At 47.2% G+C, this 14735-nt stretch overlaps 1 protein-coding gene across 1 annotated transcript in view; it reads left to right on the top strand.

The window, feature by feature from the left end:
• KLF8 (Kruppel like factor 8) overlaps positions 1 to 14735 on the top strand; it is a 293082-nt gene that overhangs the window by 276905 nt on the left and 1442 nt on the right. The window lies entirely within an intron of this gene.

A 14735-nucleotide genomic window follows, 5' to 3' on the forward strand; every position in this document is an offset into this window, starting at 1 on the left:
CCAAAGATCACCTTTCGGATTTCACTGGTCATTTTTTACAGAATTTGATTTCAAACTCCTTACCACACATTTGGGCCCCTAGAATGCCAGGGCAGTATAACTACCCCACAAGTGACCCCATTTTGGAAAGAAGACACCCCAAGGTATTCGCTGATGGGCATAGTGAGTTCATGGAAGTTTTTATTTTTTGTCACAAGTTAGTGGAATATGAGACTTTGTAAGAAAAAATAAAAATAAAAATAAATCATCATTTTCCACTAACTTGTGACAAAAAATAAAAAATTCTAGGAACTCGCCATGCCCCTCACGGAATACCTTGGGGTGTCTTCTTTCCAAAATGGGGTCACTTGTGGGGTAGTTATACTGCCCTGGCATTTTCCAGGGGCCCTAATGTGTGGTAAGTAGGTAAATGACCTGTGAAATCCGAAAGGTGCTCTTTGGAATATGGGCCCCTTTGCCCACTTAGGCTGCAAAAAAGTGTCACACATGTGGTATCGCCGTATTTAGGAGAAGTTGGGGAATGTGTTTTGGGGTGTCATTTTACATATACCCTTGCTGGGTGAGAGAAATATCTTGGCAAAAGACAACTTTTCCCATTTTTTTTTATACAAAGTTGGCATTTGACCAAGATATTTATCTCACCCAGCATGGGTATATGTAAAATGACACCCCAAAACACATTCCCCAACTTCTCCTGAGTACGGCGATACCAGATGTGTGACACTTTTTTGCAGCCTAGATGCGCAAAGGGGCCCACATTCCTTTTAGGAGGGCATTTTTAGACATTTGGATACCAGACTTCTTCTCACGCTTTGGGGCCCCTAGAATGCCAGGGCAGTATAAATACCCCACATGTGACCCCATTTTGGAAAGAAGACACCCCAAGGTATTCAATGAGGGGCATGGCGAGTTCATAGAAAAAAAAAATTTTTGGCACAAGTTTTTTTTTTCTCACAAAGTCTCCCTTTCCGCTAACTTGGGACAAAAATTTCAATCTTTCATGGACTCAATATGCCCCTCACGGAACCTGGGGGTGTCTTCTTTCCGAAATGGGGTCACATGTGGGATATTTATACTGCCCTGGCATTCTAGGGGCCCTAAAGCGTGAGAAGAAGTCTGGAATATAAATGTCAAAAAAATTTTACGCATTTGGATTCCGTGAGGGGTATGGTGAGTTCATGTGAGATTAAATTTTTTGACACAAGTTAGTGGAATATGAGACTTTGTAAGAAAAAAAAAATAATAATTCCGCTAACTTGGGCCAAAAAAATGTCTGAATGGAGCCTTACAGAGGGTGATCAATGACAGGGGGGTGATCAATGACAGGGGGGGTGATCAATGACAGGGGTGGTGATCAATGACAGGGGTGGTGATCAGAGAGTCTATATGGGGTGATCACCCCCCTGTCATTGATCACCCCCCGTAAGGCTCCATTCAGATGTCCGTATGTGTTTTGCGGATCCGATCCATGTATCCGTGGATCCGTAAAAATCATACGGACATCTGAATGCAGCATGACAAAGGGGGGTGATCAATGACAGGGGGGTGATCAGGGAGTCTATATGGGGTGATCACCCCCCCTGGAAGGCTCCAGGGAGACGCCTGTATGTGTTTTGCGGATCCGATCCATCTATCAGTGGATCCGTAAAAATCATGCGGACATCTGAATGGAGCTTTACAGGGGGTTGATCAATGACAGGGGTGTAATCAATGACAGGGGGGTGATCAGGGAGTCTATATGGGGTGATAACTACAGTCATTGATCACGCCCCTGTAAGGCTTCATTCAGACGTCCGTATGCGTTTTGCGGATCCGATCCATCTATCAGTGGATCCGTAAAAATCATGTGGACATCTGAATGGAGCTTTACAGGGGGTTGATCAATGACAGGGGGGTAATCTATGACAGGGGGGTAATCAGGGAGTCTATATGGGGTGATCAGGGGTGATCAGGGGCTAATAAGGGGTTAATAAGTGACGGGGGGGGGTGTAATGTAGTGTAGTGGTGCTTGGTGCTACTTTACTGAGCTACCTGTGTCCTCTGGTGGTCGATCCAAACAAAGGGGGCCACCAGAGGACCAGGTACCAGGTATATTAGACGCTGTTATCAAAACAGCGTCTAATATACCTGTTAGGGGTTAAAAAAAACACATCTCTAGCCTGCCAGCGAACGATCGCCGCTGGCAGGCTGGATATCAACTCTCTTACCTTCCGTTCCTGTGAGCGCGCCTGCGTGCGCGCGTTCACAGGAAATCTCGCTTCTCGCGAGATGACGCGTATATGCGTGACTCTGCGCAGCGCTGCCACCTCCGGAACGCGATCCTGCGTTAGGCGGTCCGGAGGTGGTTAAATAGGCAGCTGGGCTCAGAATCAGAGTCTCTGTCTTGGGATCTGAGGCATGGTGCCATACTAGAGGGCTGAGAGCCGCATGCAGGGAAACAGACTGTTGTGGACGCTGAAAGAACCTGCTAACAAGGTGACTGTTTTTGCGCTTTGGACTTTCCTTTGTGTGAACAAACACTAAGACTGTCAATGTTGCTTTGTTTTTTTTCCGTGTGAATAAACACTGAAGTTTTGTTTTGCAAACTGTTTCTTTTGCCTCTGTTCTGCGTCCGCTTACCCTGCCTACCAGAGCGAATCCTCACAATTGGTGGCTTGGAGCAGGCTCACGCAGTGAGGCTGGCGTAAACGCCCCAAAATTTTTTTCGGGTACGGCTGGATGTCCTGGATTAAACCAGCTAAATTTAAACCTGTGTAACGTGACAAAATGGAGGCTGTAATAAAAGCTCTCGTGGAGGCTAATCAACACCAGCAAGAAACAAACCAGCTGCTGTTACAACCAGTGATGGCTTTACAGACAGTAGGAGCATCCCAGAGTGTCCATGATGTCCAGAAAGCGGTCCGTGCCGCGATGCCCAAGATGACACCATCCGATGACGTTGGTCGTCGCTCGGTTCCTGACATCCGATTCCCAGCGGGTGTATTTCGACTTGCCGGACGTCCAAGCGGCCAACTACCAGAGAGTCAAGGGTGAGATTCTGGCAAGACTGGGGGTGTTGGTCCGGGCCCGGCAGGTGCATCAGTGGGGGGTTTAAGCCGGCTGAGCCCGTGAGACCCTTAGTATTATAACTTGCTTAGTCTCTTCCAAAAGTGGCTACAGCCTGACGTGCTGAGCCCTACTGCTATGCTGGACCATCTGGTGGCTTATATGTTCTGGAGGGCTTTGCCACCCCCTCTCCAGCAATGGATCGCCCAGGTCTCTCCAGGTAATGCTCTTGAGATGGTCGACCTGGTGGAGCGCTATGAGGCTACCCGGAATCTACAGGGGGGTTCTTTTGGGAGGGGGTAGTCAAAACCCGTAACTCTCCACCCCAGACCCAGCAATTTGAACCCAACCGGGATGTGCCCCCTGTGTACCCACCCCAGTGCTGGCATTGTCGGGAGCCTGGCCATGTACGAGCTGTCTGTCCACAAAAGGTGGAACCTATGGACACGATCTATTGCTTCCGCCAGTCGTTATATGCTAGGAAGCTGTGTGCAGTGGGTGCCCCAGAGACTCTGAATCACCTGTGCCAGGTGGAGGTGAGAGACACTCCAGCGGAGGCTTTGTTGGACTCAGGGAGTCTGGTGACCCTGATAAGGGCTCCCCTGGTATGGATTCCTGAGTATACTAGCCGGAAAGTTGGGGTCATGTGTATTCATGGTGACTTAAAAGACTACTCCACTGCTATGGTGTCTCTATCCACGGTTGCCGGCAGGTGGACCCACGAGGTGGCTGTCGCCACCAATCTACACTACAAACTTATAATAGGGAGAGACTTCATGGCTTCCCGTCACTATGGCCTACTATGAGAGTGACTGATACCCATGTGACAGGGGTAACCCTAGAAGAGTGGCCCGGCTCAGGGGGGAGACCAGAACCCTGGGAACCTGAGTCCACAGGGCCAGTGGTAGGGGTGACCGCCACTTCGGTGGAAGAGGGGGAGACAACCCAGCTAAGTGTGATGGTGGGAGACACGGAGGACTTGCCGCCGGGGCCTGACCTGGCAGACCTCAATGTCTCCGGGGATAATTTTAGTACCGCCCAACACCGGGACCCAACCCTATCCCGAGCCTGGTAAAATGTTTTAATAGTAGATGGTGAACCACAACAACCAGGGGCAGAGTCGGTGTTCCCCTGTTTTGTGGTTCATCAGGAGATGTTGTACCGGGTAAACCAGCTGCGAGGTGAATCCATTGAACAGTTGGTGGTGCCCCAGGCTTATCGCAAACTCATGTTAGATTTAGCCCACCAACATGTTCTCGGGGGTCATCTGGGAATGCAGAAGACGCAGGAGTGAATACTACAACGGTTTTACTGGCCCAGTGTGCTTAGGGAGGTCGAAGAATTCTGTAAATCTTGCCCGACCTGCCAGGCAACTAGCCCCCAACACCTTTTTCGCAATCCTTTGGTACCTCTCCCAATCATCGAGGTGCCTTTTGAGCAAATCGCTATGGACTTCGTAGGCCCAGTACCGAAGTACGCTAGAGGACACCAACACATCTTGGTTGTCCTGGACTACGCCACTCGGTACCCAGAGGCGATGCCACTGCCACATAAATCAGCGAAGCATATAGCTAAGGAGCTAATGGAGATGTTCTCCCGAGTGGGGCTACCTAAAGAGGTTCTGACTGACCAGGGGACCCCTTTTATGTCCAAGATCATGAGGGAACTCTGTAAGTTGCTGCATATCAGACAGTTACGGACGTCCGTATACCATACGCAAATGGACGGTCTGGTAGAAAGGTTTAACAAAACTCTAAAAACTATGTTAAAAAGAGTCGTGTCTAAAGATGGGAAGGATTGGGACCTTCTTCTGCCCTATCTCATGTTCGCAGTGTGAGGTACCCCAGGCTTCTACTGGGTTCTCGCCCTTCGAATTGCTTTATGGCTGACATCCTCGTGGTCTGTTTGACATGGCCAAGGAGGCGTGGGAGCAGCAACCCACTCTGCATAAAAGTGTCCTGGAATATGTTGTCAAGATGCAACAGCGGATAGAGACCATTTTAGCTGTTGTCAGGGAGCATATGGAGGCCGCTCAGCGAGCCCAGAGTCGGATCTATAATCGACAGGCTCGGGTCCGGATCTTTAACCCTGATGACCTGGATTTTGTTCTGGTACCGACAGTGGACAGTAAGTTCCTGGCTAGATGGCAGGGGCCCTACGAGGTACTCGAGAAAGTTGGAGAGGTAAATTACAAGGTACACCAGCCAGGGCGGTGGAAGCCGGAGCAGGTTTATCATGTTAATTTACTTAAACCTTGGAAAGATAGGGAAACCTGTACTGAAGACAGCCTGCGGGTGGGTTTTCTAGGGGAAGAGGTTCCGGCTCCTATGTCTGATGCAAGGGAGGCGGTTGCCACAGTAAAAATTGCTGACAGCGTCTCTTCTAAACAGGCTCAGGAGACCAGGGAGTTCGTTAGTCGGAACGTGGATGTGTTCTCGGACCTCCCTGGACGCACTTCCGCAATCCAACATGACATTGTCACTAAGCCTCAGGCAAAAGTCCGGTTAAAGCTATACCGGGTACCCGAGGCTCGGCAACAAGCCATCTCGGAGGAAGTGCAGATGCTGCGGCTAGACGTCATCGAGGAGTCTAAAAGTGAGTCGGCCAGTCCTATAGTCTTAATAACTAAGCCGGACGGGATGTTACGGTTTTGTAACGATTTTCGTAAGCTGAACAAAATATCTAAATTCGATGCATATCCCATGCCTCGGTGGATGAGCTTATTTAAAGGATAGGCCAAGCCCGGTATTTTTCTGTTTTGGACCTCACCAAAGGGTACTGGCAAGTACCCTTGACGGATGCTGCCAAAGAGAAAACTGCCTCCATTACACCAGAGGAGCTGTACCAATCTAAGGTGTTACCCTTCAGTCTGCATGGCGCCCCTGCCACTTTTCAACGTCTAATGGACATTGTGCTTCATCCACATCGGCGGTACGCCTCGGCTTATCTGGATGATATTGTCATTCACAGCACCGAGTGGGAAAGTCACCTGCCCGAAGTACTGGTCATAGTGGACTCCCTTCAAAAGGCTGGTCTAACAGCTAACCCCAAAAAATGTGCGATAGGGTTAGAGGAGACCAAATACCTAGGGTATGTCATTGGGTGCAGAGTCATCAAACCCCAAGTAAACAAAATAGAGGCGATAAGGAATTCGCCCCGACCTGTCACCTCTTGGCAAGTAAAGTCATTCCTGGGAATAATATGAGGTTCGTTCCCCATTTTGCCACTTTAGCAGCTCCATTGACAGGGCTCTTGAAGGGACGGAAGTCTACAATGGTTCGCTGGAATGACCAGGCGGAAGATGCTTTCTACGCTTTGAAGTTGGCCCTGTGTGGGTCCCTGGTTTTGGTGACGCCTGAAAAGAGAATTTATAGTACAGACCGATGCCTCCGAAGTAGGCCTCGGTGCTGTATTGTCTCAGGAAGTCAACGGGGAGGAGCATCCCGTTGTCTTCCTCAGCCGTAAGCTCACTCCAGCCGAGACCCGATACAGTATAGTGGAGAGAGAGTGCCTAGCCATCAAGTGGGCACTCGAGTCTCTCTGCTATTATCTGTTGGGGAGAAAGTTCCGTCTAGTGACCTCTCAAGTGGATGAGCCACTCCAAAGAGAGGAATGCTCGGGTCACTAGATGGTTCTTGTCCTTGCAAAACTTTAAGTTTACAGTAGAACACAGGGCAGGCCTGTTACAGGGAAACACGTATGCCCTGTCCCAGGTACACTGTCTGGCATGTGTTCATCCCCTCAGAGTTGAACAAAGGGGGGGTATGTGACATAGCAAGGGGTTTTGTTTGGGAAGGCAGGTATTTTCCTCCCAACATGGGCGGCTGGGCTGATTTCCAGCCAGGTGAGATCAAATAGCAGACCGGAGTTTAAGTACTGGTCCGGGTTTTGGCAGCACCTGGCTGTCCTTTAAATAGGCAGCTGGGCTCAGAATCAGAGTCTCTGTCTTGGGATCTGAGACATGGTGCCGTACTAGAGGGCTGAGAGCCGCATGTGGGGAAACAGGCCCCCTACAGCCTGTTGTAGACGCTGAAAGAACCTGCTAACATGGTGACTGTTTTTGTGCTTTGGACTTTCCTTTGTGTAAACAAACACTAAGACTGTCAATGTTACTTCTTTTTTTTTCTCCTGTGTGAATAAACACTGAAGTTTTGTTTTACAAACTGTTTCTTTTATCTGTGTTCTGCGTCCTTACCCTGCCTACCAGAGCGAATCCTCACAACATATAAGTGGAGCAGATAACTCATCATATGTTATGCCAATTTTTCTTTCAAGGGTCAGTCCCATCAGGTAGTGCATAAGTATGGTGTTTTTGTTGAGGAAAGATTGATTTAAACTACAACCGCTAATAGACATAGCAATATGGGACTCTCACCCTGATATGTTGACAGTCTAAAAGCGACGTAATCGCCCTGAAAAGGGGTGCTCCACTTATCGGGAGCTTACCCTATGATAAATGTAACTTGGCAAAATCAATGTCCCAAATATCATCCCAACGTGTTTCCCCTATCAAAATAGTAGTAGCTTTATCAGGGAACTCATTAGTATGATCACAATGACCAAAGCCATGGCTTTATATCACCCGCCTATTTCCTGACTGGCGTCCGTGTGATGAACATGTGTAACACCCCAGAGTTGTGTTACGAAACTCTTTTACTCTGCTACAACCTGTTAAGAGCATTTACATTGTCATCTAATGTAATTTCACATAATATTCTCACAAATGTGCATTGTAAACCTTGCTACATGTATATTGCTGTAATTTCCATCTTCACCAGCAGGTGGCAGCAATGTGTTAGCAATGACTTAAAGAGGACCTTTCACCATAATAAAACCTCTAAACTAACTATACAGACGTGTAGAGCGGCGCCCAGGGATCCCCCTGCACTTACTGTTATCTCAGGGCACCGATCCGTTCTCCGGTTATAGCCTCCGGTATCTTCATAGTTAGGCTCCACCCAGGGGAACCTGACGCCGTCTCATTCTCCCATGCTGTAGCGCTGGCCAATCACAGCGCTCAGATCATAGCCTGAGAGGCTTTTTTTTCTCTCAGGCTATGAGCTGAGCGCTGCGATTGGCCAGCGCTGCAGCATGGAAGAATGAGACGCTGGCAGGTTCCCCTGGGTGGAGCCTAACTATGAAGATACCGGAGGCTATAACCGAAGAACGGAGCGGCGCCCAGGTATAACAGTAAGTGCAGGGGGATCCCTGGGCGCCGCTCTACGCGTCTGTATAGTTAGTTTAGAGGTTTTATTATGGTGAAAGGTCCTCTTTAAGTTAGTTTAGTGTTTCTATGCTGGAATAGTACATTCCAGTTTAGCTCCCCCCTCTACGAGCAAAGTGGGCTGTGCCCATATCCTGCCTCATTGGGAGGGAAGGAAGTTAGTGGTGAGTGTAATCCACCATCTGCTAGGGGTAGGGTGTGCATGCTATGAGCTCCCAGATATAGGGATCCAAGCCAGGATCTTGTCTCGGCTGAGACATTTATCATCATCCCCAGCCTGAGCCTTGCAGCCTCAGCTGGAAGAAGCAAGCAGACAACTCCAGTTCCAGGAAGAAGCATACCCTGTGAAGCTAACTGTGAATCAAGAAGACCCAGGAGAAGCCATATTCCTCCTCAGCTAGTCAGTCCCCATACAGCAGAAGATATAAAGCGCAGAAGCCAAATTCCTGCCACAGTTTAGAGCTAAAAAGCAGGCATCCTTTCCTGCAAAGCTCCAGGTACATGATAGAGCAGAAGATAAATTCCTGCCACACATTGCCAATACCTGCTGGGACCAAAGACTAATGCTGTACCTTGCTTGGATCAGAGCTACAACCAGTAAAGACAAGTTTGAACTTTACCAAGGTCTGGATCTCAATTTCTGCTGCAAATTCCTCTATTACTCCTACTAGCACCACACTCAATTTATTGCAAGTGAGCCAGGATTCCAGATGTACCCAGGTAGGATACACAGTTGACACAATTACCACTACCATACAAAGACATTACCCCACTCTGGCATTCCTAACCTGGTACTTGAGTTACAACACCTTAAAGGGCCCTGTGTTAGTACCCTGCACACGCTGCAATTGGTGTCACGAACAAAACCATAGACTATTATACCCATATCCTGACCCACTGCATAATTTGGCGTCCGTGTAACTTTACCCACGGTCCGGCTCATTGCACATGTGCCAGTCTATTATAATACATACCTAATCCCCACTTTGAAGGGGTTGTCCGGGTTTAGCTCTGAACCCGGACATACCCTTATTTTCACCCAGGCAGCCCCTCTGAGGCTAGCATCGGAGCATCTCATGCAGTATGTTCGGTGACGTCACCGGCTCTAATGCGCCGCTGTTCTCCTACTTACCACCGCGGTCCTGGGCGCCGTGTTCAGCGATGATCTGCTGCCTGTGCTTCCCCATTCACCGCTTCAGTCCTGGGCTCTGTCCTTGCTGGTACTGTTTGTTCTGCGATCCACTCCACAGTTTCCTTTCAGCCCTGGCCAAAGCATGTTTGCTGCTTCTTCCCTGCAGGACTTCCTTAAGGGCCGGCACACGTCACTTTTTGTGCTTTATGGGTTAGATCTTGTGACCTCGCTGACCAATTCTAGCCCTCCTGCATGTATATAAGTGGCTCAGCCCCCTTCCCAGATGCCTGAGTGTCAAGGTCCTTGTGTCCTGCAATGGTTGCTGATATGTCTGCTTGTGTTCCTGTGTACCTGATCCGTGCTTGTGTTCCTGGACTGAGCTACCTGTTTGATCCCTGCCTGCTTGCCTTGACTCTCCTGTTGCCAACTCAGACTGCCTGACCTGTGCCGCCTGCCCTGACCTATTGCTTGTTTGACTTTGCCACTGCCTCATCCTTCGGTCCTGCACTGTTGCTCCTGGTTATGACTCGGCTTGCTGAAAACATCTGTTTCTCTGGTACCTTGCTCAGGTACCTCTTGGTCCGCCTGGACCAGCTGCATCGTGTGCCAATCCTCCTCAAGATGAAGCGACCTGGTGTTCCTCTTGGGAAAGCCTATCCCCACCACCAGGGGTACAGTGAAGAATGAGGGGTTCACTTAGACAACGCCCTTAGAGGAGATAGGACCCGTGGCACGGTGGGTTCACACCCGCTGATTCGTGACATTCCATATCTACCTCATATTCTATTTTGTGCAGGAGCGCGACTATACAAGCGGTCCATTGTTAGTGTAACATATAATTGTATGGAGTTGAATCTGGCTTGGTGGCGCATTCGCAGATGTCATGCGCCTTGCCATAATAGCATGTTTTACTATATATCACAACGCATCATGTGACTTTACCCTGATGGTTTGTGCACCATTTTTCTTATGGGAATTAGGAAATTATCTCGATCAACATGCGCATGGTTATCACGCGTACGCCAATCGAAGCTGGTATTGGGTATTTATTATGATAGACTGGCACATGGTCATCACACGCATGCCAGTCTGGAAATAGACGGGTGATATAAAGCCATGACTTGCCCTGAATCCACAGGCTGCATGTGAGACTATCTACTGGCTGCATCTGGAGCCATTGTGCTCATACTAATAAGTCCCCTTTATGAACCTAACCCTATTTTGATAGGGAAAACACATCGGGACACCATTTGGGACATTGATTTTGCTAGGTAGGGACATTTATCGTAGGGTAAGCCACCGATAAGTGGGGCACCCCTTTTGGGGCGATTACTCTGCTTTTAGGCAGGGATTGTCATGCTTGAGAGTCCCATATTGCTACAGTGAGGAACAGAAGTATTTGAACACCCTGCGATTTTGCAAGTTCTCCCACTTAGAAATCATGGAGGGGTCTGAAATTCACATTGTAGGTTTATTCTCACTCTGAGAGACAGAATAAAATAAAACAGGAAATCACATTGTATGATTTTTAAATAATTTTTTTGTCTTGCACTGCTGAACATAAGTATTTGAACACCTGAGAAAATCAGTGTTAATATTTGGTACAGAAGCCTTTGTTTGTAATTACAGAGGTCAAATGTTACCTGTAGTTCTTGACCAGGTTTGCACACACTGCAACAGGAATTTTGGCCCACTCCTCCACACAGATCTCCTCTAGATCTGTCAGGTTTCGGGGCTGTCATTGAGCAACAAAGATGTTCTATTGGATTTAGGTCTGGAGACTGGCTAGGCCACTCCAGAACCTTGATATGCTTCTTACAGAGCCACTTATCCTTCGCTGTGTGCTTCGGGTCGTTGTCATGTTGGAAGACACAGCCACAACCCATCTTCAATGCTCTGACTGAGGGAAAGAGGTTGTTGCTCAAAATCTCACAATAAATGGCCCCATTCATTTTCTCCTTAATACAGTGCAGTCGTCCTGTCCCCTTCGCAGAAAAGCACCCCCAAAGCATATTGTTACCACCCCCATGCTTCACAGTAGTGGTATTTTTAGAATGCAACTCATCTGTCTTTTTCCTCCAAACACGACAAGTGAAGTTTAAACCAAAAAGTTAGATTTTGGTCTCATCTGACCACATGACTTTCTCCCATGCCTCCTCTGGATCATCCAATTGGTCATTGGCAAACTTCAGATGGGCCTGGACATGTGATGACTTGAGCAGGGGAACCTTCCGTGCAATGCATGATTTGAAACCATGACAGCGTAGTGTTCTACCGACAGTGACCTTTGAAACTGTGGTCCCAGCTTTCTTCATGTCATTGACCAGCTCCTCTCTTGTAGTTATGGGCTGATTCCTCACCTTTCTTATCAGTGATACCCCATGAGGTGAGATCTTGCATGGAGCCCCAGTCCGATGGAGAATGACAGTCGTCTTTAGCCTCTTCCATTTTCTAACAATTGCTCCAACAGTTGATCAATTTTCACCAAGCTGCTTGGCAATTGCCCCGTAGCCCTTTCCAGCCTTGTGGAGGTCCACAATTTTGTCTCTGGTGTCTTTTGACAGCTCTTTGGTCTTGCCCATAGTAGTAGTTGGCGTCTGACTGACTGTGGGGTGGACAGGGGTCTTTAAAGAGCTCAGACCGGTGCTACTAAGTTAGATTAACGAGTGGAGTAGAGGTGGACTTTTTAAAGGCACAGTAACAGGTCTTTGAGAGTCAGAATTCTTGCTGTTTCTCAGGTGTTCAAATATCCTAGCAATATGCACCCAATGTCTAAGAGGAGACACCCCCTTTAATATGTGTGGCTACTACCCTTCACATTTATTTCACAAAAGCTAATGCCACCCATGAGGATCTGGATCATGTGCATGTTCACAAGAGTGATGCTGCAACGTGAAATATGCCATGCACAAAATACAGATAGCATGGGTGGCATTAGCTTGTGTGAAAAAAAATAAAAAATAAATCACCACCAGTGTAGCAGAAGCATTCTTGGGGTTGAGTAAAAAATAAGACACAAGGTGTATACCAAAAAAACTTTGATTTAATAGAAGATCAAACAGTTTAAACAACAATTAAACAACATTATCCTGCCAACTCACTCTGCCCGCTTCAGAAATAAAGTAATTGGCGAAACGGCAAGGGTTGACCGATATGACGATTGTTGCAGCCTGGTGAGTGTGCAATCAATCTCTTGCTGGTCCAGGCGCAGTGGTTCCTGTGATAAAAGATAGGTATGTAAAACTACAAAAGCTTTAACTATATAGTCTATGGTTTCAACCTTAAGATTTATGGCTTTGGTGAGAATACGCCATTTGGCAACTAAAATGCCAAATGCACCCTCCAACAGTCGTCTAGCTCGTGTCAGTTGGTATTTTTTTATAAATAAAAATGCATTTTTTTTTACTTCATTTTACCAGTGTCATGAAGTACAATATGTGACAAAAAAACTATCTCAGAATGGCCTGGATAAGTCAAAGTGTTTTAAAGTTATCACCACTTAAAGTGACACTGGTCAGATTTGCAAAAAATGGCCTGGTCCTTAAGGTGAAATATGGCCGTGTCCTTAAGGGGTTAAACAACAATTAAACAACATTATCCTGTCATCTCACTCTGCCCGCTTCAGAAATAAAGTAATTGGTGAAACTGTCCCTCATTTGGGCGGCGGCAAGGGTTGACCAATATGACAAATGTTGCAGCCCGGTGAGTGTGCAATCAATCTCTTGCTGGTCCAGGCGCAGTGGTTACTCTGATAAAAGATAGTTATGTAGAACTACACAAGCTTTAACTATATTGTCTATAGTTTCAACCTTAAAATGTATGGCTTTGGTGAGAATACGCCATTTGGCAACTAAAATGCCAAATGCACCCTCCAACAGTCGTCTAGCTCGTGTCAGTTTGTAGTTAAACACACGCTTAGCAGTGTTCAAGTCACGGCTAGAGTACGGCTTGATGAGGTTCTCGCACATTTGGAACGCCTTGTCCCCTACTAGCACAAATGGCAATGGAGGTCCATCAGTATCTGGCAAAGGTCTCGGAGGTGGCAATCCAAAGTCCTTTGAATACAGGAGGCATCCCATTGCTGAGTTTTTGAAAGCCATCGAGTCATTTGTCCGCCCATAAGCTCCAATGTCAACGGCGACAAACTGGTAATCAGCATCAGCAATGGCCTTCAAGATTATTGAGAAATATTTTTTGTAGTTGGAAGAATTCGGAGCCACTTCCGGAAGGTTTTTCAATCCGTATATGTTTCCCATCCACAGCTCTGTCACAATTAGGGAATTGGCAGGTTTCCAGGAACTTGTCTGCAATCTGAAGCCACTGTTCTATAGTTGGATGTGGAATGTAATCCTCATGCAATGTCTCCCACAAGGCGCGACAAGTATCGCGGACTATACCGGAGATCGTCGTAATTCCCATCCGATACTGACTTTCTCCCGTAGCAAGAAACCTGTAAAAAAATTTTTTTTTAAAAAATCTGATATACAGCTGTACCAAAAAAACATTAGGACAATCCTTACCTTATTGTCACCATTAGCCGCTCTGCAGGAGAAATTGCCCTTCTGTAGCGGTTATCCTGTCTTTCGATGTGTGTCGAAATGCTTCAGTAGCTGGTCATAACTCTCGACAGTCATGCGCATATAATTGAAAACATTTTTGGGATGAGCACGAAGCTCCAAATACAGGACGGAAAGACTGCCTCTGGTCATCCGTTTGGAACTTATCGGGTGGACCCAATACCGGCGTTTTTCTTATTTCCTGGGCATGTATTCTCCATCTCGCTTTCAGGATTAGTAACCTCAATCGCAGACATAAGTGTGCAGAGGCAACATGGTCCCAAAACACAAAGAGCCTGAATGGAGATTTCCCTGCTTAAATGACCTGTGAAAGTGGGTGGGCACTTTGAGAAACGCCTCCTCCTTAAAAACGGATCCACTAAATGGAAGCCAAAACGTAAACAAACGTGACAAATGTATCTGCTTTACAGACGGATTCGTTTGAACGGATTCTATTCGCCTCTGTTTTGACATTTGTGTGACGGATCCGTGAAACGTGAGTGTGAAAGTTGCCTTAGCTGTTCAGCTATGCACTATAGCTGGTATTATGTATGTACTACAGCAGGTAGTATTGGCGCTGTGGCTGGCACTGTTACCAAATCTATTTTATACTACTAGTTACTAGGAGATTCCTTTATCTTTATTCTCCCTAAAACCCCTTTAGGGTGCCTTCTCATGCTGCAGATTCTGTAGCTGAAATTTTCTGCAACTGAAAATCAGTTCCAGTCATCTGAATAAGGCTTGCAGAAATCCATGAGCTTAGCACCAAAACAACCCC

The sequence above is a fragment of the Bufo bufo genome, chromosome 8, assembly GCF_905171765.1.
Source record: "Bufo bufo chromosome 8, aBufBuf1.1, whole genome shotgun sequence".
NCBI lineage: Eukaryota > Metazoa > Chordata > Amphibia > Anura > Bufonidae > Bufo > Bufo bufo.